Source organism: Ambystoma mexicanum, chromosome 6q, assembly GCF_040938575.1.
Source record: "Ambystoma mexicanum isolate Mex_15411 chromosome 6q, UKY_AmexF1_1, whole genome shotgun sequence".
In the NCBI taxonomy this organism is placed as follows: Eukaryota; Metazoa; Chordata; class Amphibia; order Caudata; family Ambystomatidae; genus Ambystoma; species Ambystoma mexicanum.
This window is the reverse complement of record NC_090937.1, coordinates 1,130,978,419-1,131,004,995: the sequence shown is the minus strand read 5'-3', so window position 1 is coordinate 1,131,004,995 and position 26,577 is coordinate 1,130,978,419.

Below are 26,577 nucleotides of genomic sequence, written 5' to 3'. Positions count from 1 at the left end.
TCCCAGGACAAGGTACTCCCTTATTCTGCACACAAAAACAGCTTCTTCATCAGTTCTTCGATTTGCAATACTAGGCTCGTCTTTTGAGGTAAAAGGGTTGATTCTTAACAGAGTCCATCGTCCATTTCCTTCCAATGGCGGTTCTTAACATTCTATGTATACCTCTTTTTAGCAACCTTCTGTGTATCTTTTCTACCATGCGTTACAGCGTATTTACAGTTATTGGTCAGCACATTATTTAATCTTTTTATATTCACAATACTTTGTCTTTAGGTACATATTCCTCTTAGTGCTTCAGTTACATTGTCAGTTTAAGGTATTTTCATATAATTTCGGCATAGGTTAAAACATCTCCTTTATGACATCATTCTGTCGTCTTCAGACTTTACTTAGAGTTCATCCATATTACTCATAATACTCATAGCCACATTTAGGCATCTTGGTAGTGGGCACCCTTCCCGAAATCATCCTTCCTCTGCTTCTACGTGAGGGTAGAATCTGAATGGCTACCTGGGTGTATATTGTCTTTCATACACTCAATGCAGTATCAGACAGCTGCATGGATTCATACATGATATGATATGATATGATATGGCATTTATAACGCGCCTATAACAAGTGTTTCAAGACGCGACGAGGCAAAGGGGGAGAACAAGGGAAGACAGAAAACGATCATACTAGGCCAGGAGTCATTCAGATCGCGCAAGTGCATGGGAAGGGGGGAAAGGAAAAGTGCACAAGGGGAAGGGAGAGGGGAAAGTGCAGTACATGGGAAAGTGGAATAAATAAGATTAAAAAAAAGACAAATAAACAGCCAGTTAGTGGCAAGTGCAAGGAAGTGCAGACATAAGTGCTGGTAGGGGGACTGAAAGGATACAGAAAAAAGGTCCCCAAGTGCAGGGGTTGCCAGGGAGGCAGTGCAGGTGGGCAATTGATGGGCCAGGGCCAGAGATCAGAAAAGGGTGGCCAGGTAACTGGTACAATTTCAGTCAGGAAAATCAGCATGGGAGGGAAGGAGAGAAAGCAGAAGCAAAGAGGAAGGTTTTGAGGTGTTTCCGGAACCGGAGATGGTTCTCCTTCGAGTTTCAGGGAGGCAGGAAGGCTGTTCCAGAGAGCGGCCCCTGCCGAAGAGAGTGATCTACCACCAACTCGTTGCTTGGAGAAGCGACTGAACCTGAAGGATTTGGAGGCAGATGAGCGAAGAGCTCGAGAAGGAAGATGTTTAGGAAGAGAGAGTTGAAGGTATTGCGGCCCCAGTCCCCAGAAGGCCTTGTGTACAATGCAGAGGGTTTTGAATTTAATCCTCGCAGCCACTGGGAGCCAGTGCAGAGATTTCAGTCCTGGAGAGATACGATCCCCGGGCTTGAGGCCAAGGACAAGTCTCGCAGTCCTGTTCAGGATAAGTTGCAGAGGGCGGAGAATGGAGGCAGGAAGATTTAGATTGAGGCTGTTACAGTAGTCCAGCTTAGAGAGGACCAGGGCTCTGGAGACAGTGAGCTTCTGGTGGAAGGAGAGGAAAGTAAGAATACCTCTAAGGAGGTGCAGCTGGTAGTGTGACTTCTTAGAGACATCAGCGATGTGAGGGGAGAAGGAGAGTGCAGAGTCGAAGATGACCCCGAGGTTTTTAGCCTTGCAGGTGGGAGTGGGAGGAGGGCCAAGAGAGGCCGGGCAGAGAGCTGCAGGGAAGGTGGGAGTGGGTGTGCCGATGAGTAGAATCTCAGTCTTATTGGCATTAAGGCAGAGGTCGTTGACGGCACGCCATCCATGGATGGCAGACAGACAGTCAGAGATGAGGGAAGGAGAGGAGGAGGAGGCCGAGGGTAGCCTGAAAATAAGCTGGGTATCCGCATAGCACTGAAAGTTGGGACAGAGAGTGGCAATGCGGTGGGCAAGGAGTGCCAGGTATTGGTTGAACAGCCAGGGAGAGAGGTTAGATCCCTGGGGGACACCACAGGTAGAGAAAAGGATGTCGGAGAGGAAGGACCCAAGTTGGACCTGGGAGGGTCGGTCGGAGAGGAAAGAAGTCAGCCATGCCAGAGCCTGACCAGTGATACCAAGGTTATCACGGAGACAGTTGAGCATGATGGCATGGTTGACAGTGTCAACGGCAGAAGAGAGATCAAGCAAGATCAGAACACAGGGGGTGTTAGAGTCGAGGTTGGTGAGCAGATCTTCACGGATGTTCAGGAGAGCAGTTTCCGTGCTTCTGGCAGCTCTGAAGCCAGACTGGTGGTCATGAAGACAACCAACAGATTCAGTGTGGAGATTGAGCTGGGAGATGGCCAGTTTCTCCAGGAGCTTGCCCAGGAAGAGAGCGATGGAGATTGGGCGATAGATAGCCGGGCAGGAGGGGTCAGCAGAGGGTTTCTTAAGAAGAGGGTGCACAAGGGAGTGCTTCAGGGGGGAAGGGAAGACTCCAGTGGTGAAGGAGTGATTGCAGAAATCCACCAGGACAGGAGCCAGGGAGTCAATGCGATCCTTGATAGTTTTGGAGGAACAAGGGTGAACCCTATTCGCTGAGACTTTCATAGATCGGACTTGTCTAGAAACCTCATCTGGAGAGAAAAGGGGAAAGACAGAGAAGGAGGGAGGAGGGGTGGCTGCAGAAGGGCCAGAGGAAGAGCAGGGAATAGCCGGAGGGTGATGAGAGTAGGAGAGTTGGGACAGGATGTCCTGAGTTTTTTAAATGAAATGAGAGGCCAGTGCCATGCAGAAGGCCTGGGAAGGGACAGGAGAGTTAGAGACTGCGGCAGGATTGGCCAGTTACTTGCAGATTTTAAAGAGTTCAACCGTGTTGTTAGATGCCACAGAGACGCGGGCTTGGATATGAGCTCTCTTCTTGGTGAGGACGGAGAGCCGGTATTACCTTTGCAGCAGGTGGCAGGCCAGTTTGTCAGAGGATGAACTTGAAGCACTGGTTAAGTACTGCTTGGCTGCGAGTCCCCCTGCGCTTCTGTGTTTGTGGATGCAGATTGGTTTGTGCTGTGTCCACTGAAGATTGCTGTGTGCCCTTTAAGAAGAGCTCTGCCTCTTTTCTGTCCGTGGCTCTGGCCAAGCAATATATTTGTAAACACACACGCACCCGTGCGCGCGCACTCGGGGCAAGTACTGGTTAAGTACTGCTTGGCTGCGAGTCACCCTGCGCTTCTGTATTTGTGGATGCAGATTGGTTTGTGCTGTCTTCACTGAAGATTGCTGTGTGCCCTTTAAGAAGGTGACTGTTGACTGCTGCACACTCAGTGCCTCCCAGTGCCCGGACTTTGTTGGACTTTGTTGGATTTTGTTGGATTTTGCCGTGTGCATTCTCCTGATTTCTACTCCTTTTTTTTTCTTTCTTAGAGCTCTGCCTCTTTCTGTCCGTGGCTCTGGGCAAGCAATATATTTGAAAATGCATGCGCAACCACGCGCGCGCACTCGGGGCAAGTACTGGTTAAGTATTGCTTGGCTGCTTAGCTGCGCAGCCAGCAGTCGCGGTGCCCATTGTCATACTTTCTTTTTTCATTTCGGGTTTCATCTTTTCTTTTTTCTTTTACAATTATTGTTAATTTCCTGCCTATCTGACAAAGTATAAGTTTCCTTTTTAAATTGTTTTGTACTACTAACAACAGTTTCTTTACAGGTAATTCCTTGTGTCCTTCAGTGCCATATATACGCTTATGGCGTACTCTCTAAAAACAGGCATGCCTACATCGTTCCAACAGAAAGGGCTAACTACCGCACTTGCACGTTTTTCGTGCTTATCTCACAAGACTATCACGCTGTCCCCTGTGAATGCAGTGGCTTTTACGAAAAATGTGATCATGTCAGCGCCGCCATGCATAAGCACTGATTCTTCACATGCTGCAAGAATATTCTTTCCGTTCGGCCCAATAGTTCCTCCCCAACCAAAGCTTGACTCAAAATTTTCTGCGCTCCCCTTATCAGACAACACCATGCTTCGCACACCTCTTCCTCATCTTACTTCTTCTAGGAAAGGTGCCAAGCCTTTAGAGATGCCACAAACCTCTTCCCCTCGCACTGATCCTGATCTTTCTCTTTACGCCAGCCAATGTGAGTCCCCAACCTCGGCGTCTTCTACAAGTTCCTCATCTATATCCTTTATTTACCCTACGCCTAGAAGGGCGTGTGCTCGGGATACACAAGCTTCTTCCTCCTTTTGTCCTGATGAAGATTGTAACTCTCCAAATTTGCACATTTCCCCTTTGCCTCACACGTTGGATGATACAGCAGTGGCTGTCCCTGCCCTCCCACTCGTGCTTGATGCTACCTTAGTCGCCATGCATTTAAATCTGCAAAGCCTATTCAAATTATATGAAGGTCTTGATGTTAAAATTGCAGAACAATCCACTCAATCCTGTGAAATGCTGTCCCTATTAAACGCACTGGTCCGACATTCCAAGTCGAATCTGCATGTTGCTTCATTCTTGGATGATGTTCCATCTAATGAGGTATCCATCATCACTATTGGCTCTGCTGGGTCTCCATCTCCCACCCCCCTGCCCATTCCAGCTCTTCCAGTGTTCGCTAACATCATTACTCCAGAGGTTGGATCTAGTGCTCCCAGGGGTCCTGCTCCCCCGAACGAGTCGTGGACTAGTCTCCCGCCCTCCCCAGCTATCCCTGCTTCCATTCCTAATCCAGTCCCTTTGCCAGTCACGAATGCCACCAAAGAGGGGACCAACATTACCATTCCTCCGGCCCCCAGAAAAAAAAAAATGATCTCGAGGGTGTCTCGCCCACCACCCAAAAAGAATCCAAATCATTTTACACTGAGACTCCCTAAACAAACCATGAAAACTTTTTTTCAAACATTAAAACCAAGCCCTGAGCCAAATAGTGCTGCGGAAGCCATCTTGTACCCACAGCCATCGTCACCACCCTTGCCTCCCATTCCACCCAGCCTCAGTCCAAAGACACCTAGCTCATCTGAGCAGGCACTAGTAGTGCCCTTGAAAGCTGATTTCGTGTTACCAGCAAAGGAGAATCCAACTACCTTACCACTTAAGCAAGTTCCTTTGGAGTCGTCCTTTAGGCCTCAAGCTCCTGTTGTGCCCCCCAAAACCCATTGCTTCTGTGGTTACAGCCTACCCTCCATTGAATGCTGTAATTCGCGAATTAGACCTTGCAACTACTCAAAGACTGTCTGATCTTGTTAAAAGCTCTGTGGGTCAGGACTCGCGATCCAATGTTGCGCCCCTGTCACCATCTTGAGTGGAAAAAAGACTTGTGAACTCACAACCATTGAAATACGTGAGGCTGTGGACTCTTACCTAGCCTCATGCATCCATTCCCCTTCCCCAAACCCAATTGAAATGCCCCGTGAAGTGACCTCCAATCTGCGCCAGTGGCTTCTCCCAAGCTCCTTTTCTATGCATGCAGATGGCTCTCGCCATTCTTCTCTTCCCATCAGCCTGGATGAGGTTATCCCAACTGTAAATACCAAGCCTCAAGCGGCACCTGTGTTGCCAACTAAACCTCTTGCCCTAGACTCCCGGAAATGTCATTCTTTAATACTAAAGTGTAGGGAGGTACTTTTGGCACCTACGATCTTAATCGACGTAGTGTGCTAAACATTTTCTCAGAACTAGTGGAACTCGAAGATATTTGTTCTAGTGACATCGAACAAATTGAATTTATCTCCGAGTCCACTTGCTCGGTGGTGCGCTTGTGGATTGCCTCGGGAATTGTGCTAAATACTGTTTGGAAATCTAAAATGCAACTGTTTAACATGGGATTTCTATTAGTGCAAGATCCAGCACGCATGAATGCGGGAACAGATGTAAAACAATTGACTGCTCATAACAATTTGTTTGAAACAACTGTGAAACACGTTTATTATGATCAGCCTCACATGTCATAACTACCAGTAACTCCAACAGAATGCCATTTTACTATTGCAAGTTCGAACACACAGGGCCATTCACATTTACCGACATCTATTTCTGGTTTTCCTGCAGTATATGATATAATCACACTACAAGAAACTTGGCTTTTACAAACCCCTACATGGAATAACTATGAGGTTGCACTACTTCCACCTATGGCAGGCCAAAAGGGCTGACCTCCTTCAGGCCTTTTAGTGGGTGTAAACATGTCAAGGGGATTTGCTGTTCAGTCCTGGGCCTCGGTATCAGTCTTTATACAGCTTGTAAAAATCTCATGCCCATCGCACATTATTGCAATGATCAACATCGCAACCCTCTTGGGCTGACTGACTCATTTTATGAGGGCTTGACTAGACTCCTGGATCTTGTATTCCTTACTCCGGATATTACAGACACCATCATTGTTGGAGACCTCATCTTGGATTGTCTTCATCCTAAGGCTAAAACCACCATTGACAAGGTTAAGCGGTGGTTTTCATTCATGATGGAACGTAATTTCCACAAGACTAATGGCTCTATACAAGGTGACATTCCTGCCCATGCGATATGGCAAAGAGAATCCACTTGTACCACAATTGATTATATGTACACTCATTCCAATCTAAATGGACAAATACAAACTTTCCAAGTCATCCCCCAGGTACATAGTGACCATCACCTGCTTGTTCTCACAATAAACCGGAGCTATGTACCACCTAACAAGTCCCTTTATCTAAACCATCTGGTTGTTAATAATGCTAAGTCTTGTTTCCGATGGTCGGATACCAACTTATTAGCCTTGTCCCAATTGGTTATGTGTAACAATAATTCTCATAACCCAACACAGTATACCAATCTTCTAATTACATTCAAGAACCCTGCGAAAAATGGTAGTCACACAGAGACTTCCCATAGACATTCCTTCAACCCTCTAGTTAAAGCTAGAAAGGCTGAATACCATTGCAAAAAATGGCTTATTTGCAAGCTAAATCAGTCAACTCGCAACCAACAGCTGAGATCAGCCAAATGCAGGTATCGCAACTGGATGCGACAACACGGAGCACACATCCTGCAAGCTGATAGTGAGCACATGCTTAGACTAATAGCGAAGAAAAACACAGCTGAAACATGGGCCATATTCAATCAGTGTGCTCACCAGTCCCAGTGTGCTATGCAAGTTCTCAGTGTGACTGAAGCACAATGGATCCAGCATTATACCAATTTATATGCAGATCTGACTTTTTTGAACCTGGCCCATCTACCTGACAGCCAGCAAAGCTGGTCTCTTGAATGCTCCCCAGTCATCCTTGAAGGTTATATTAAGCACATCAGTTCCTCAAGACCAAAGGGCCCTGATGGCCTTAGTAACTTTACGTTCAAATCCAATCCTTCAATGTGGGCCAAAATTCTGAACAATCTTTTCCAACATATCATTGTCTCTCGTAATATCCCTAATTCTTGGAAAACCTCTATCATAGTACCGATTCACAAGAAGGGTGTTCATACCCTTCCTTGTAATTATAGGCCCATCGCACTTTTAGATGAGCCTGGGAAACTTTTTTCCAAACTTATCCTTCGAGATTTTAACTGGACCAAAGCTTCCCATACAAGAGACCCCTTTCAAACAGGTTAACTTGCTGGCCTGGCCATGAATATCAATATGCTCTGCATTAATGCAGTTAAATTTCAAGCACAGGCTTCAAAACAAGCACTCGATTTTGCTTTTGTGGATCTCGACATGGCCTTTGATGCCATTTCCCGTCACCTCCTTTTTGCTAAACTTACCAGAGACAAATGCCCCTTCACATTACAGCAAATCATTTAATCATTGCATTGCGAAACATCAATCTACATCAGATTAAACCTAGAAGGGTTACTATCAGTGGCCATTCCCACTGCTCGCGACCTAAAACAAGGATGCCTCTTGGCGTCTGCAATTTTTAACTACTTTATGTATCATGTACGGCAAGTTTTCGAGGCAATACCATCAGACTCACCCAAAATAAACCATTGTAAGATCCAGACACTCATGTATGCCGATGATTTGGTAATAATTTCAAAAACCCTGCGTGGCCTTCAGAATTTATTGGATGGCTTCAACGCCTACATAGTGAAGAACAAACTGTGGGTTAATACTTCCAAAACCCAGATTGTCATTTACAGTCCTACTAATTAGGCCAGATACAAACCTCGATGGACCATTAATCACATAAACTTGCCGACTGTGCCGAATTATGTCTACTTGGGCATGGTTTTTGATGGTAGTGCCTCAGTTGATGCCCATTTAGATGTTGTGAAGCGCAAGTTAGACTCAGCTATTTCCCAAACCAAGATTATAATGCACCGTTATGGTGCTTTCACCATAAAACCAGCATTGATGTACTGGAAACAAAAAGCCACCCCATGTATATTATATGGTCTTGAGTCTCAATCAGCCTGGCCGTCATTGGTCCTGGATAGGCTGGAGGGCAAATTTTGGAAAGCGATTCTTCATCTTCCACAATGCATCCCTGTGTCATGGTGAGAGACAGCCATGTTCGGAGGAGGGGGCGAGAAGGTGGCAGCGAAAGCCTCAACTGACACACGCTTCATGGGTCGGGTGACCGAGAAGTTGGGTGGCAGTGACGGAGGTGGCTTGAAATGCGGGGTAGGGAGGGTGAGGTGGGAGGATAGGAGAAAGTGGTCACTCCAGGAGAGAGGAGTGGAGAGAGGGACAGGGAGGGGAAGGTCTGAAGAGATCAGAACATCTAGAGTGTGCCCTGGAGAATGAGTCGGGCCAGAGGGTTGCCAATTGCAACTATTTGCCTGCTAGTACAGTAGGACAGTTGTGAGGGGGCAGGGACCATCCACCTGCTCCTTCTTCATTCATACCACTGGTTGAATATTCAACCATACTCTTCTTTGCCTCTTCTTCTGCAATTACTGCTTCATCTTCTTCTATCATCTCATCATATTTTCTTTTCTTTGAGACCCATATTTTCATCACCACCCTCAGGTGACCTGCATTTTGCCTATGTTCATCCACACTGCAAGTCATATATCTGCAGTCCCGTACTGGTGAGCAGAATATCCATCATCTCACATACCTCTTCCAATCTTGGGGATAGTAAAACTGTGTTCTTGGAGGTGCAAGGGTACTCTTCTTAAGGTTTTCTTGAGTACTCTCTTCCGTCTTCATCTGTTCTCGAGTGCCACTGTTAATGTCAATCATTATCTGCATTCTAATGGCTTTCTTGGCTGTATTCTGGCATAGTCCTAACAGCACTGACAACCTGTATGGCTCCAAGTAATTTAAAAGCATTCGCCAACAAAGATGGAATCTATGAAAACTGAGATGAGAACCAATCGTCTCCTGGCATCTCATCAGTTTCCTTTTTCATCTTTTTATGCAGGGTTGTTAACATCATTATTGCTTTCATCAGGGTCACAATTTCTCCATCATGAGCTTATATAAACATACAGCAAGATGCCCGACATTGGCACAAATGCCTCCCTTCTTTGCTGTTATTAGATCCAGAACATACCTGTTGTGGAGGATCATCGGCCTGATGGCTCTCAATTCTTCTTTGATTGCATTGAATAATTTTATTGTTGCATTGATCGTCAGCAGCAATTCCCACCTAGTGATTTGTAACCACTAGACAATCACTGCTGCTTGGAGTCCTGGTGTGAATATGGATATCATTATTATGGCAGTCTTACAGAATAATTTGAATTCATCATCAATATCATCATGAGAATGTATTGATTTTGATGAGAAATAGTTATCTCTTTTTAATCTATGAAGATGAAGTGATCTCTTGCTCCTTAGGTACTCATTCATTTTTGGAAAGTCCTCAATATGCAGGTCACTAACACAGGGACATGTACCATTGAATGGAGCACACTCCTCCCCAGTCATTAGACAAGTGCATGTAAGCTCTGGATCTGCAAGCCCAATATCAATCCATTAGCACTGCAGTACCTCCATTAATTCCTGGCGCTTTGATTATTTCTCCACTACCTTTATTGTTTCCAACATAGACCTTGCCATCATTCTTAAAGCAGGTTGTCACATTCTTCATTTGCAATATATGCACTGGTCCTGCTTCGTTATCAACCCATGTTAGCAGTCTTGCATGCTTGGCCCATGATTCTAGACATTCATCATTCACCTTTTGCACCTTGAGGATTGCTTCTTTCTTCAGTAAGTATGCAGTGCATGATATTAGGACATCTTCCCATCCAGTACTGGTTGCTACATGCCCATACACCAACAGCTGTGTTCTTTCCCAGCATCCTGGCTCTCCTGATTTTTCTGTCATCTCTGAGCAATTGATTCTTTTAATTTCAATTATTTTTATTGGGTCTCCATACTGGGATGGAAACATTCGTTTTTTGCTTGTCCACCCCAATCCAATTTCATTATCTTTGTTTTCACATGTGTGTCTTTGTATGGAAAATGTTGTCTTGATTGCCATTTTAGAGTTGCCCATTTTCCTTCGATTTTTCCACTCGCGGTGCATTCTGCCAGGTGGCTGAGACATTTTGCATCATGTGCAGGCATCTCCCTTGCAATAAATGTGCTTACCGCATTCATGGGATATGGTATTAAGGAGCAAACATAACAACCTTCTTCCGTTGTTCTTTCTCCCATCTCCCTCGGGTGCTGGTTCCATAGGTTGCAAGCGAGGTGAGACGATCTGTCTAAATATGTAAGTATACTCACATTATCTTCTTCAGTACCTCTCTTTTTTTGAGAAAAATATCTTTTAATATCAGATATCAGTGGGGTTGTTGCACTCTTAATTGGAACAATAGTAGATGTCTCAATTTCCATAATCCTTTTCAATATACCAAAGTTATTGATTTATTAATAACTCATACATTTCTAATAAAACCTGCAAAAAAATCACCAAAATAATTCTCAGAATGATAGTGTTTTTTTTCAGGTTTCTGAGAAATATCACAATGTCTGTATGTCTTCTAATCAGAGCTGGATGAACTTGTAGTATTTAAGAAAATACTGCAAGCAAGAATGTGAGTACAATAGGTAGCATAGACAATAAAGTATTCCTCCTTTCTTCTGGCTTTTACTGATTATGTCCCATTTTCTTTCTTGTCCCAGTCTAATTAAAGTGTTTTGGGATCACTGCAAGTCCATCAGTCCCTAAGAAAACCGCATCTTCTTCCCTTGACTTGACTTTAGGGGATGGATCTTGTCTATACCCGCTGAAATTCTTCACATGCTTCAGTAGGGGTAGTTGCAGGAGAGGTCAAGGTTTCTCCTGTATAGGATTTTACATCATGTAAGTATATCCATGGTCTCCTCCCTTGTAATTTCACGGCAGTAGGGCTTACCTCTGTGGGGCCCTCAAAGTGGCTGGTACTCCAGGTGCATAGGAATTTGTGCACCAGAAACTGTTCCCTGGATACAGGCTGAGAGGCTTGAGTGTTTCTTTCAAATCAATAGGCTAACTGTCCTTTTTATTTCCCCTTGACCCATCCTGTCGATTCTGGAGCGGTTGAGACATAAAAGAAACACTTTCAGTCATTTTTTTTAAATAATCATGCATTTAATCTTCTAAAGCCGTCACTAGACTATGGGCATCTGTATTTGCCCTTGTTGGGGTGGCGGGGGGAGTTCTTATATGGTGCCCAGTCATATGGAGTGAAAAGATGTTCTGAGCCAGGCTGATTCTGCAACGCATACAGAGCAAGGGGTAGGCAATGAAGCCATCCCTTTTTTTAAAGTGAGTTTCAGTTTCACTATTCTTTCTTTCAAAAGCCCATTTCATTTCTCACAAAAACTGTTTGCTTGCAGATGAAAGGCTGATGCAAACGTGTGTGTTATTCCTAATAATAAACTATATTTTCGAATAGTTCATTTACGAAGTGCAGCCCATTTTCAGATCGCAGAACCTCGCATATAACCCATCTTGTAAATACTTTGTGCACAAGGAACTTGGCTGCAAATGCAGCATCAGGGTGTGTGCATGGATCCACCTCCATCCATCTGGAAAAGGGACATACTACAACTAACATATATCTATGCCCATTACAACTCTGCAGCATATCTACATAATCTAAATGTAGGTGCTGAAATGGTCTGGTTGGTGTGGGGATTACTCCTCTCACTGTTCACAAATGTCCTGCAGTAGATTTCTGGCACAAAATGCAATTTATAATGAACTGTGCCACATGTTCAAATAGGTTCGGTACAAACCATTCTTCTGCAATAGTAGCAGCTAAACTCGTTTGTGTTACATGCGCTGGGTAGTGACGTTGCTCCAACGCTACCCTCAATAATGCTAGAGGCATAACTGTCTTTGCAGTGCTATCCTGACTCTACATTGCCTCAGTAGATGACAGAGAACATCCCCATTTTTTCCACTCTTTGTCTTTATGCGATGCTCGCCCTTTTATTTCAATTAACTGTACGATGGACGTCATGTTAAATCCTTCCTTGACCAGCATGCATCGCTCTGTTGTTTGCCTTATATTTTTTACTTCACTTACAAATGTGGTTGGGTAATAGGACACTTTTTTAGCTTCTAAATCTGCGGCTTTGTTTCTGCAAGAAATTAAATATGTTCTCTTTCAATGGGCTGAGATTTTACGATTGCTAGTATCTCTGTGAAACTCAATGCTTCAATACGTTTTTCTACTAAGCCAGCATGTTGTACTGGAGTGCTGTCTGCACAGAGAAAGCCCCTACTTTTCCAACATGACTGTGTACAGTTAACGTCACACAGGCGGAGTCATAGTACACCGTCACTTCCTCATCCTCAAAGCTTCATAGCACATCAATAAGAACCACTAATTCTGCAGCCTGTGCTGAGTAATTTGGTGATAATCTTCTGCTAATCAGTACCACAGATTTTACCACTGCCGGTACCACTTTATAGGGCATTCTCTATAGCTCTGGGAATATCATCATAACATTCAGTATACATTATAAAGTCATGCACATCATCATCTTCTCCCACTGGTTCAGCTATAAACATTGCTGGGCTAACTGTGCTACACCTAACCATTTTGATTGCAGGGTTTGAGATAATGACCTCATACCCTTACACTCTTTGTGTTGTCAATGTACTTTTGGGCTTCTCTCAAATAGCAAATAATGTGTGCTCTATGAATAAAGTTACTGAACACCCCATAGTTATACTTGAGGCCTTTTCAATTGCAAATGCAGCTGCATCTAAATATTGCTCACAGGGATCCCACTATAATAATTGAATGGGCATGACCATGGTTAGGACCATGTCCTTGTGTTGTTTTCTGTGTAAGTACTGCTGTCAAGACTTCTCCATTCGAATGAGACAATAAGAAAAAGTTATTCACTATAGTTTGGAATTCCTAACACACGAGCTGTGCTGATGCGTTTTTTAATTCATGAAATCCCTCAGTCATTTCTTCTGTCCATATTGTTTTATTTTTAGACATCTGGGCCTCTTTGAATCCTTTTAAAAGTAGATCAATATATGTACTGTAATCAAAGACCCAGGCCCTGCAATAATTGCATAGGCCTAATAATTGTTGCATTTGTTTCACTGTTCTTGGCTGTTTAGTTCTCATAATAGCCTCAGGTGTGACTTTTCTTCCTTTGTGCGAGATCAACTGTCCTATATACAGTACTTCTTCTTGACAGTATTGCAATTTCTCCTTTTCTAATTTGAACCCTTTCTCAGCCAGTATAGTCATAAGTATGACAAAGCCTTCTCTGCAGCTTTCTTCTGTCTCACTGCACACTAAATTGTCATCAACATATTGAAATATGGTAGTTTCAAGTTGGAGATTATCCAAACCCTCTGAAGGCTCTATTAAAAATTGATGGTTACTCACAGTACCTTTGGGGCAAACATGTGTGTTTGAGGCAAATCCTTCTATACGAAAAGGAAATCAAATCTTGTGATTCTTCATGAAGGGGAATTGTGAAAAATGCGTTTTTTAAATCTACAACAGTGAAATACTTTGCTTTTGATGGGATATTGTACAATATTGTCACATGATTTGGAACTAAGATAAACTCTGCTTCAAATACAATGTTCAGAGGGTGAAGGTCCTGGATAAGTCTCCATAACCGCCCGTTGAATTTTTGACAGGGTAAATGACTGTATTAGATGTGGAATCAGATGGTACCAATATTCCTTGCGTCATTAAAGTGGATATGGTTGCGTATATACCTATATCCATTTCTCTGGACTTCGGATACTGTGTTGCACATGGCAGAATTGAACTAGGTTTAAGCTTAATTTTAACTGCTCATACTCCTTTCAATAATCCCACGGCATAAGGCCTTGAAGTCCACAAGATACTTGTTACCTTTTCTGAATTTTCCTAAAAAATGGCAGCTTCTTTTTTACCAATGCCATTCTGTGCAGTATTTGTACATTCTCTACTTTGATCCAATAAATACGATTTATACTCATCATTTGAATAGTCATCCCTAAATATCTCTTTATCTGCCAAGTCTGTCAACCTATATCTTTCCTTAAGGGCCATCCCCTTACCTCATCGTCTGTCCCATGAAGCGTTATCTTTTCTTCTCTAACTATTGCAGCTTCTAGGAACTTAGGAAGCTTGAAAAGGTTAGTGACAGAACTTGTTTCTAAAAGAAAACTCAACTGATTGCAGACAAGTCACAAGAGCAGACTTCTGACAAATGCAAAGGGAGTTAGACAATCATCTGCATTTCAACCTTAGAAAAGCTTCTAACAGTGGCAATATGACCTTCATTGGACCCAGGGCACGTGGATGTTGTGTGATTACGTCCCATGAACAGGGAGAACTAGTTTGCTAGGGAAAAAACATATGGCAATCATTAGTATGGTTTCTATGAGTGGGGCGAAATAGGATCTACAGAGGAATACACAGTACCCAAAAATATGCAAATGTTTAACAAGTATGTTTGCATAAACAGAGGCAAAACTAGCTCTCTGTGACATTGGACATAACATAAAAATTAACCAGATGTACTGAGAAAGGGTTGGATGGACCAAGCATTTCCCCATTGTCTATGATAGATTTTAATTGCAGGGGATACATCTTTGAGTGCTTCCAGTTCAGTAGGGTCTTTACTGGGTAATGAAGGTCACCAGAGCAAGGGTTCTACAAACATCAAAGGGAAAGTCTTTCAAGGCTGTGGCCCAAGACAATCTGCCAGCAAGAGAGTCCATGAGGCAGGAAACACATGTAGCTCAAACAAAATAAGCCCAAAGCCCACTGAGCTGGCCGTTCTGGTGGAGGATGAGTCAGTGGCCCTGGATTGTCCTGCTCCTGAGGTACAGTACTCTGGGATGGACTTCACAACTGATTTTATGGGTCTGCTAGAAATGAGGGGTTTGCAGTCAGCATTCTTTTTTCAGATGCCAATAATGTACCACTCTGGTAATGCTTTGAAAGCAGGCAGAACAGCAGAAGAACAAATGCAAGACCGATTCAACATGTATTCAGATTGACCTTGAAGAATGAACTCTGGTACAGAGATGCTAAGCATCCTCCGGGTAGAGTGCCGGTTTTTCAGCCTTACAATACTATCTGACCTCTCCTTGGCCAAGTTATTTTGTAATAAACTTTGTTTTCCCAGCAAAGATGTGCACTCTTTATTTTTTGACTGTTTTTACGGATCAAAGTTTTGAGCTTGTTCCACAACATCCATATATTGGATTCATGTACAATTGTGGTATGCACAGTCCAAAGTCAAACGGGTACATAGAAGATGAAAAGGCAGACTGCCAGAAACAAATTTCCATATGCAACCCGGAATTACCTCATGAAAAACGACTTTGCAGCTTTTCATGGTCTCTTCCTTGAACTTGAGAATTAGAATGATGAATTAATAATATTCAGACATCTATCGCAACTCTGACCATATAACCAAAGGCAGCATATTTCCAATTGACTACTATGTTATGTACAGAAAAGAAAGAAATGTATGTATCTGCTATTTCTAACCTTAATAACTGCTAAACTTGCCATTCACTGATTTGTGCTGGTATATATTGCAGAGGATGTGAAAACAGCCAATTCGCCTAGAACTGAAAGCAGCTGAAATTGGCCCAATGTATTGTTGTCCTTTGTCAAACTAATTGTCACATTGACATCTCAAGTAGGTGTGATGCAGGGGCATCTAAGGTCTGCTAGCCCAGAACGTACTCATGGATCTATTATTACAGAAATGCAGGTTGCCCTTGGATGCCACATGATTCTCCTACTGAATTGGGCTCACAATACACCTTAGTTGGCCACTTTAGAGTGACCATAATAGGTCATCAGTAAACATCACATACTAGGTGGGCCCAGATAGGAGTGAAAGTAAACGAATTCTGTCAGTCCTGCTTAATCTGAATACCAGTGAAAGGTTCAATTTCTAAGTGGAAATTCTTCAGTCACTGGCACCCCACTGGGGAAAATACATTTCATTAGCAATGTTTAAGATTTATCTTCAAAAGTGTGAAGCTGTAAAAAAAGCATACATTCACACTATAATTTTGTAAAAACACAAATTCATGTATTTACTTTTGTTGTGCAATTCAACATAAAACACATAACACAAAGTTATTTTATACAAAGAATACGAGAAATACAATTTGTATAATTCCATTTTTATAAGATCTACACATTTCAGGGACATTCCCCTTCCTCAGGAGCAATCAATCTTCTTTTGCTTCATAAATATAATTCCTATTCAGATAGAATCTGTAAGACATATGTGATTCATATTCGATTAATTTGCTTCCTATTCTCATTACACATTCTACTTTCATGTATCTAAAATACTCAGGGTGTTTTCTATTTTTCATGACTTGAGTTTCTAAGGATCTCTTCCCCACTAAGGGGTAACTGCTGATGTCACTCTTATCTTGTATTGGTAACTTAGGTTGTGGTTCGTTGGGACGTGTTGGCCTCATTTTCTGGTAGTATTCCTGCCACGTGTAAACAATATCCAGAGAGTAGTCTAATGTGTCTCTTCTAAACGTGTGTACCTTTTGTTGCACAATGTTTTTTTGTATCCTTCTAATGATCTATTAATGTCCTTAAGAATGCTTTGTAATTTGTTGTTACTATTAAATCTTGCTAGCTGTTCTGTTAGTTCTTGTATTTCAATTTCTAGATGTGATACTGATTTTGAGAGTTCTTCTATAGTCAACAAAATAATATCTAATTAACACTTATTCTGGTTCTGTTCCCACCATTTTACAAAGTAAGGATTGTCCTTACAGAGTATAGGTCTAAGGTAAACTCTCAGACCTCTAGCTATTTGCTTCGCTCAATAGTATTGGGCCTGTGTTGTTGCATGCAATTTCTGGGAAATTTCTCTTTGGATCAGTCTCTCTAAATGGGTTATAATCTGATCTGGGTTGGGTGAAGTGATTACTGTTGACTCGATGTCTATAATTAGCCCTAAGATATGGCTAGCTTCCTCTTTATCAAAGGCTATTGTGGTCCCGTGTTTATCTGTATTGGAGTTTATCTTAGAGAAATACATGCTACTGTCTCTAAATCGTCCGTTTCGGGTGCTGCTTCCAACCTGTGTGCCAACAACCCAGAACAGGAGGGAAAAGTAAGCTCCAAAAACCAAAGATGGTTGCGGAGCACACCTCAAGAAAATAGTCTTTTCGAAATGTAATTACTGTAGAAGGTGCAAGGGAGAAAATCAACCCAGGCATTGGGTTGAACAAACAAAAGTGCCCACAGTCTGTGGGACACTTGCGTCCCTTGCACACCTATAGTGGCTGAATACCAGTCAAAGATTCAAGTTCTGTAATTGGTTGCACAATGAAATGTAGTTTATGGTGACATTGGGGGTCATTATGACCCTGCCGGTCCGGTAACAATGGTGCCGGTAGGCTTACTGGCACTGGTGTTACCGGACCGGCAGAGTAAAATTTTGCGGGCGGATGCCCTCCAGCCCGCAAGCTCTGACCTGGCGGGTGGAAAAGCAACCGCTCGCAGTCTATGATGGTAGCACCGGCACCATTATGGATGGTGCCGGTGCTTCCATCTTCCCCATTCCCATTGAGACCTGTGGGACTCGAATGGGAATGGGGAGTTACGTTTTCCGGCGCCAGAAAAAAACCCAACTCCGGCGGCAGCCGTGATGTTTCTACCTGTACGGCTACCTCCGGGGTCGTAATGAGGCCCATTGTCACTGTTCTTGACCATAGAATAGTTCAGACTTTTTTTGCAATTGTGGACGTTTTTCTCAAACATAGTCACGTTTTTAATCACAGGGTTCCAGCCCTCTTTCTTACAGAATAAGACCAGGTGAGGGGCCAGTTGAATCTTCCAATTGACATGCCATAGACCCTCACTAGGTAAATGAGTTTAACTCCAATCATGACAGATAGAAAACAACCTGGGTATATTAGCTACATGAAAGTAGAATGTGTAATTAGAAGAGGAAGCGTATGAATCTAATATAAATCACAAATGTCGTACAAGTTCCATCAGAATAGGAAGGATATTTATGATCCAAAAGAAGATTGATTGCTCCTGAGGAAGGTGAATGTCCGCGAAATGCATAAAGCTTATGTACATTGAATCATACAAATTGTATTTTGTGTATTCTTTGTATAAAATAACTTTATCTAATGTGTTTTAGGTTGAATTGCACAACAAAATAAGTAAATAAATGAATTTGTGCTTTTGCAAACGTATAGTGTGAATGTATGTTTTTTTACAGTTTTACAATTTTGAAGATAAATCTGAAGCATTGCTAATGAAATTTAGATTGTCCAGTGGGGGTCAGTGACTGAGGAATTTCCACTTAATAATGGAACCTTTGACTGGTATTGAACCACTACAGGTTTGCAAGGGACACATGTGTCCCACACACTGTGGGCTTTTTTGAATGTTCATTGTATGTTCATCCCAATGCCTGGGTTGATTTTCTCCCTTGCACCTTTTACAGTAATTACATTTCAAAAAGACTATTTACTTGAGGTGTGCTCTCCCACCATCTTTGGTTTTGGAGTCCTGCCTGACCTGAAAAGCAGCTGGTACACATCTCTTCAGCTTTGACAGGGGATCAATGCAGTGACAACCAGCGTGCACTGGTACAGTTCACTAGTATACTATCACTGACTTCTAGTTTAACAAAATAGTGTGTACGCAATATTACCACAGGGGGCAGCAAATTGGTGAAGATCAGGATGCACTGCATGTCAGACACATTGAGAGAAAACATAAAGGCTGAAGCGTTCAAAATACTCAGAGTGCTTGGGCCAGTCCATGTGCTAGCCCTGTGGCACTGGCATAAATGAAGGGAACCCAGAAACTCATTGAGAAGTTAGGTACTGAAAAATTACTCAGATGGTGCAAATGGGGTGTCAAAATGTTAAAAATAAATGCAACTTCCACGCTACAAAGTACAGTAAAACAGGTCCTGATGGGGCTGCAAGACTTCAGTGTTGGGCATTTCAGTATTCAGCTATGCCTGGCAAGATCATCCATTTTCCTTGAGGGGATACTAAGGATTATGACACAAGTAGGACCCAGGAAAGATCCTTCCTTGATCTTACTGGTTATCACTCATTCATGTACCTTGGAGAAAATTACTTCTAAGCAATTCACAGTGGTGATACTCTGGAGCTCTGCCTGTCAAACATCCTTTCAAAGCTTAAAAGATGGTTTGTGCATGGACCCAGTTCTAGAAACCCTTGGCAACAAGCAATTCGATACATAGACATATGTTAGAGATTTTGTTACTAGAGCAGTCTTGGCAGAGTTAAACTGTACATGAGTGAAACAACCAGTTACCTTCATAAGAAGAACGCTGGGGACACAAATCCAGAGAATCAAAGCCACTGTTGCGAGAGAAGCATTTTTGGTTGGACGGACTGTCTACAAGTTGAGACCTTGCCTTTTTGGGACCCATGTCATGGTTTAGCTGACTGCAGGATTGTATGGTGGTTATTGGATATTGAGAGGGGTAATCCTAAACATTTTCTGGATTAAATTTGTAAATCCAACACAGGCCTGGATCAGAACACTTGATGGACTTCATAGAAATTTTCACCGAGAAGGCGGTAATGAATATTTAGTCAACAGTTTGCTCTTTGTGACAGAATTATTTTGCTGAACTTGCTGTTCAATCATTTGTGCTGGTACATAGGTGCAGAGAAAATATCCTGCTTTCCCAGAACTGAAACCTGCTGGCTTCAGCCTAATGCAGGAAGGCCCTTTGCCCATCAAAGTGGCTCTTTACCATCTTACTAAGGTGTGATGTGTGGGCATCTAGTGTCTATTCTGAGGCCACAACAATCTCATTGAACAGGGACAGGAATTGTTAGCGCAAATCATTAGTGAATGGAGCAATTCCCTTTGTGACACAGGTCAATGGCATTACAAACATCATTGCGTTGGGAGACTTTAATATCTGTACATAGTACCACTCCTTTCTAGCAGTTGCTATTCTCTTTGTGAATTCTGAGATCCTGGGACTAAAACAACTTGTTTCAGGTGCCACTAATGCATGCGTCTCTTATTCCTCTTCTCATTACTATTATGAGCCTCTCTCTCTCCTGGCACTGTTATATGGTCCGGCCATATAGCAGCTCCTCTTCTACCTCTAATTTCTTCATTGAAATATTCTGTTTCCAATACCCAGAAAATGCATAATCACCTTTGGATGAATTTCAAGGTAGTCATCTTAGCCAGTGAGCTGTTGGATTATACCACTGTTGTTATGAGTTTAACATCAATACAGGCACAGAATCATTTGATAACATAATGCCTTGGACATTGAATTCTCAAATGCCTGCTAAAACTTCGCTCCCTTCCTTAAATAAAGAGGCCATAGTAGATCACTGTGATGTTGGTCAATGAAAGGTGGTTATAACCCTTCAGAAAAAGCATTGGCTTGTACACTACTGAGTTGTATCACAGGATAGTTAATATGCTTGTTTAAACCAATACAGGAAAAAATCATAAAGATGAAAATAATTATTTTTCTGCTGAAACTGACTGTGCCAATAACAAGAAAATAAACTATTGTCTACCATCAAGGGACGTTCCACTCCCTTTGCCAGCTCTGCCCTGCTACCTGCCTCTCAGAACCTTTGTGATAAACTATCCCCCTTTTTTCAGATAAAATTGTCTCCATTCACACTGACATTGATCTTCCACCATGAGCATGTCTTACCATTCCCTCCTCTAACATACATTCTGTATGCTTTCCCCAATCCCCTCTGATTCCCTTCTGACTAAAATATCTTGAATTAAATGTAGTTGTCCTCTAGATGCCTGTCTTAAATCTTGACATAATGTAATTTCTTCAATAGTAAAGCTACTCAATCCTTTTGACACAAATAGCACATTAAAATGGCATCTCCTTGCTCTTCTCACAGCAACAGCAAAGGTCTTGTAATGTACTGTCACTCATCAACTGTGTGTCCTCTGTGAGAGTAGCAACATACTACACTTACAGCAAGCTGGGTGTCAACCAGGTCAAAGCCTCGAATATTTCCTTGTTACAGATATGGGTGATCTACGTAAGGTGGTCATAGTCAAGGATATGTCAGCATGATTAACAATAGGCTGCTCAGATGTCTTCCACACCATTGACCATGGCAAATTGCATCTTGCCATATCTTAGATTGTCTATTTTCTGTAGGGACGCTCTTAAGCAATTTCACTCCCTTCATGTTCTTTGTATTTTCTTCTTCTCGGCTGTGGAGTCCCCAAGGGCCCTTTATTGTCCTCTTCTTTTCAATCTTTATGATCAACCTTTGGTTGAACTCGTACACCTTGTTTTCTTACTTAGTTATGTTGAAGCCGCCCGACTTTTCATCCTACTGGATGGGGACACATGGCTAGACATTACCCATTGTCAGATCTGTAGTTTTTCAATCTTCATTTAGAAGAACAACTACTCACTGAAGTGGAACACCGAAAAGAGAGAGGTAGTGGTGACTAGCAGTTCATCTTGGCTTTACAGCACTTCTTTCTGACATGACACCTTGCACACCCCAGGTTACTTCAGTAAAAACAATCTGGGATTCTGACTATATTATTGTGTTTCTTTATTCCCTCAGATATAGCAGTTTTCATCCTCATACTGTTCCCATCTATGAGTGATGAGACAAATACTACCCTATGGGCCTGATTCATAGACGCCTTTTATAATGATGCAATCCCATTGAAAAGTGTTCTGTGAATCAGGCCCTATATGTCCAAGTTCCTTACTATATTTGCAATCACAGCTTGCTGCCTATCACATCTGGACTAAAGGAGAACGCTGTCTTCTTAGTTGCATTCTGTGGCAGCTGCAACTCATTTCAGGGGCAGCTGCCGTTTGCTTTCCCATAGTCTATCAATATCAAGCCTGTACTTGGATCTTTCAATTGGATATCAATTTTGAAGTGGATTTGGTTCAAATCTCTATGCATCATGCCCTGTAAACAATGCCCTACCATATTTCATCTCGTTTCCCATTCATGTCCTCCTGCAATCTGTGACCAGCTAATTATACTTATAATTGGTTAATTATAACACAATCAATACTGAAGAGGTTTCTAAACTGAGACACGGAATTCAAACCTGTGTTGCTCTGCACTGTCTTGCTTCCAAGACGAGTATGTAGCCACTGAGCTATACTACCCGTGCCAACATGCTTCTTCTGAGTGTTCCCTGATTCTGCTTCTCTCAGAATGGCGACTGCGCCTTTTCTATCTTGGCAGCTGCTGAATGGAAAGCAGCCGTCTCCAACTGCATATCAGTGGCAACCACCAGTCTTTTAGACATCTTCTAAAACGTAGACTATTAACTGTAGCATTCAAATTAATCCAGCTTTTCCCCCATTCTGTTGATGTCAGTGCCATGACACAATGAGATGCACATGGTCTTTATAAATTAAACTGAAAATAGATTCAGGGGGAATTTGCACATTTTTCAATTCGCAAACGCATTTGTGATCAGAATAATGTTTTGTGAATGGAGGCCATTATCTATTACATTTGGTGCAAAACTGCTTCCCCGTATTGAACTTTAATGAATCTCTGTGATCACTGTGAAAAACAAAATATGGGTAATCTCTTCGTTTTGACGTTTTACTATTGAGCATCCCTAAATCAGATTGCTTAAACTGCACTTTCTGAAAATATGTCCTCAAGGGACAGATTCTGTGACAGCACCTACCGTTTAAATAAATATACTCCCACTTATATAGGACAAGAATTTTAAGTCTGGCTTGCATTCTGTGTACATCAAAAACATGAAATGAATTAAATGGATTTGAAAATATGTATAATTTTTTACTTAATATTTGTTTAATCAACAAGAAATGAAGTAAGTTGTTTTCAGCATTTGTCACTTATTCATTAGTCTGCCAAAGTCACCAGCATGTTTATAGGAGCAATTTCTGCTGAAACAAGTTGTTCTCGATATACTCAAGAATTTTTGCCGTTGTGATTTGCCAACTAATTCTGTCGCCACCAATCAGCCTGTACCACCATGTCTCTTTGTTCAGTGGAATGTCGTTTGCAAACAGTTTGTTTAAATATCGTAATCTAATCAGGTAAATTCCTGAGCATGAGAGCAACATATGCTGTATGGTTTATTTGTTATGAGCCGGCATTTCTTTGCAATAGCGGCAGCTGGCTGTCTGAGAAAGGCCTCTAATGTGAAGAATTTCATTTGTTTCTAGCAGATTTAGGCTGGCTCTTAAGATTAGATCACACGCAGCTTTATTTGGAAATTCATTTATGAAATTTTGTAGTTCATTTAATTTTTTTGTATTGCACGGTAGATGTAGGGTCAATTTGTTTTTTGCTGCCATTTCTGGGGTCTTTGCCCAATCAAATTCTTTGATTTTTCGTACCATCTTCCCCGGATTCTGAATGAGCTCATCTTCTTGGCTAACAATTGAGTCCAGTAACAATTAATTTTCCTTTTTCCAGTTTGTTAGTAGTTGACATCTGTCATCTTGCATTTCTTTGTTAAGCATTGTGCAAATTAAGTTGTTGTCCTCATTCTGCATTTTCTGTATAGCATTAGGGAGTTGCAGCTTACAGTGCATTGAAGTGACAGAAGGCTCAGTTCCCGTCTGATGGCTACTCCAAATGTAGAATTAGGGAGCCCTAAAACAGATCTCCGAAAGGCGGCTTCTAATTTAGGCCGGAACTCGCTCGGAATTGTTGGCATTGCCTCGGCCCCATACATCACAGAGGGAACGACCTTCATTTTATAGAAGTTGATTGTAGGAATCAGTGAATATCGGCCACATTTTTTGTCAAACACTTTTGCCTGAGTCGCCAGCTTTTTGATTTTTCCTTGTAGAATAACTTGCATTGCAGTTTCACGATTAGAGATGTCCAGAGTGACTCCCAGATATTTGAAGCTCCGGACTGTCTCTGTTTGAGTTTCTGCCAAGAACCATTTGGTTTTGTCTGTTTTTCTGATGGATTTCTGCAGGATCATTACTTTTGTTTTTTCTTTATCTCTATATGATTTTCTCTTGTGTATAGAAGTAGGTTATTCAATTGACGCTTTAGGCCAATAGGTGTTTGGTCAAATAATGTGAGATCGTCTGCGTACAAGAGCCGTGAAATCGGCGCACCTCCAATTTTAGGTGGGAATGCTCGTACCGCTGCTTCTGTATTCTGAAAATCGCCTATGTAGGCCAGGAAGAGATGATGCTAGCAGGCACCCTTGCTTTACCCCGCGTGTGGTTGGGATCTCAGCTGATAGATCCCCTTGTCAATTTAATCAAACTCATCCTTTCTGAGGATTCCACAAACTTGTATATAATGGTTCGATCCATGGGTCCTGCAAGAAGAATTCCAAAAAGATCTACCCATTACTGGGTGAAACTTCCATGTATCTTTACTTCATGTGTCTGTCAACTCAATATATACAGACTGTGATCACTTTCAAGTTTATACTGCAGGAAAATGTTTGCACACGGGACATCGTAAGAATCTTTCTGGGAAATTAAAAAGGTAAGCGAACATGGGGGCAGGGGCTGAGTATAAGATAACCATATATTTAAGGGGGCCTCGTGCTATCGAGTTACTGGCTAATGGTGCATATGCTGGAAGGCGAGTTATGACATTCAAACATTTTATGTAGTAGTAACATTATGAGGATATTCTTAAAGATGTTATTTTCACCATCACCTCCATTTAGATGAAACCCATTGACACAATATAATAGTCGTAAAAGGGCTGACAATAACTGTATCGACATCTAGGGAAGATAGCTCAGGGGCAACGTGCTCGCCTTGGAAGCAAGAAAACACGGGCACCACAGGTTCAATTACCGGGTCTGCACTTAAAACATCTAGGTATTAAGCGTGTTATAAATAACTTATCATATGATAGCATTGGGGTCTGCAGCCAGCAGCTCATAATATGTTTTGGACTGCAACTCCTATGATCCCCCACCATAAACTAGGCTGGCTAGGGCTGATTAAAGCTGGTGACCAAAACATTTGGAGAGATGAAAGTTTCAGATTTTAAAACCTACGATTTCGGGATGAGTATAAATTCAAGATTTTAATGGCGACATGGAGGTTGGTATCAATCTGTTCTTATTCTTTCCCTCACATATCCCACCTATATGGGCTGAAGACTAAGCAGTCAGCAAAAATCTATGCATAAGAGGTGAGCATACATATCGTACGTATGTGTCTCCACTCTCGACACGTTGTCCTATGGAATGGGTCTGGGTGTCTCTTTTATTAGTAAAGTAGTTTTATTAAGCACAAGCTTTACCATAAATCGCCAATTGAAAAATGCTATAACCATCGTGCCAGACATAAATGCGCAAAAGAGAGCAACTCTGCCAAGTAGACAGATACATACAAACCAATAACCAAATAATTATAAAAAAGGGCCTGCAGTGAGAAGTATTAACTAAAACGAATCCTAGTAAACTGGAATTAGTCAGGCGGACTTGCCTAACAGTTGCTTTTGGGTGGGTTAAGTGTTACTGGTTGGGCATTGATCAACAAGGAACTTTGCACGCAACGGTTTTCATTTTACTGAGAACGGTTCTTAGTACAAAGTTATGTCTTAGTGTGCTGCAATGTAACTTGAGTAAGAAATGTGAAAGTTTGCTTTCATAAAATAGTGATTTTACCGTTAATAAAATCTTGATTTGAAACTCAGTTTAGCAAAATGTCAGTTCTGCCTGGCCTAACGTACTAATGCTATCAAAATTATTATAAATGAAACACAAATCTGCTGCTAGAAATAAATTGATCAAGAGTAATCCCGAGAGAAAAATTGACATTGGGCCTCATTACGACCCAGGCGGTAAGTTACCGCCTGGGTCGTACCTGTGGTTGGCGGACTTACCGCCCCATTCCGAGGTTGGCAGGGCGGTAAGTCCCCATTAACCCATTTACCCTTCCCCATTCCCATTTTTGCCCCATAGGGCATAATGGGAGTGGGGAAGGCGTTAATTACGCCACCGTAAATTACGGTGGCGTAATTAACAACAAGGTCCCTTAGCGCCATGGATTTTAACACCTGCTAAAAGCAGGTGTTAAATCCTCCATGGCGCTAAGGGACCTCGGAATCAGGCGGTAAGGGTCGGCGCTGTTTACGCCGCCGTAAACCCCTTACCGCCTGGGTCCTAATGAGGCCCATTGTCTGTAAAATTATAAAACGCATGTCTTCTACTATGTTTTCTGATGAGCCGAGGAACACTTGTGTTGTGCAGGCTTTTTCGCCTGTGCTACAGTGCACTGTGATGTCTGCACTTACTACAGCTTTCTCGATGT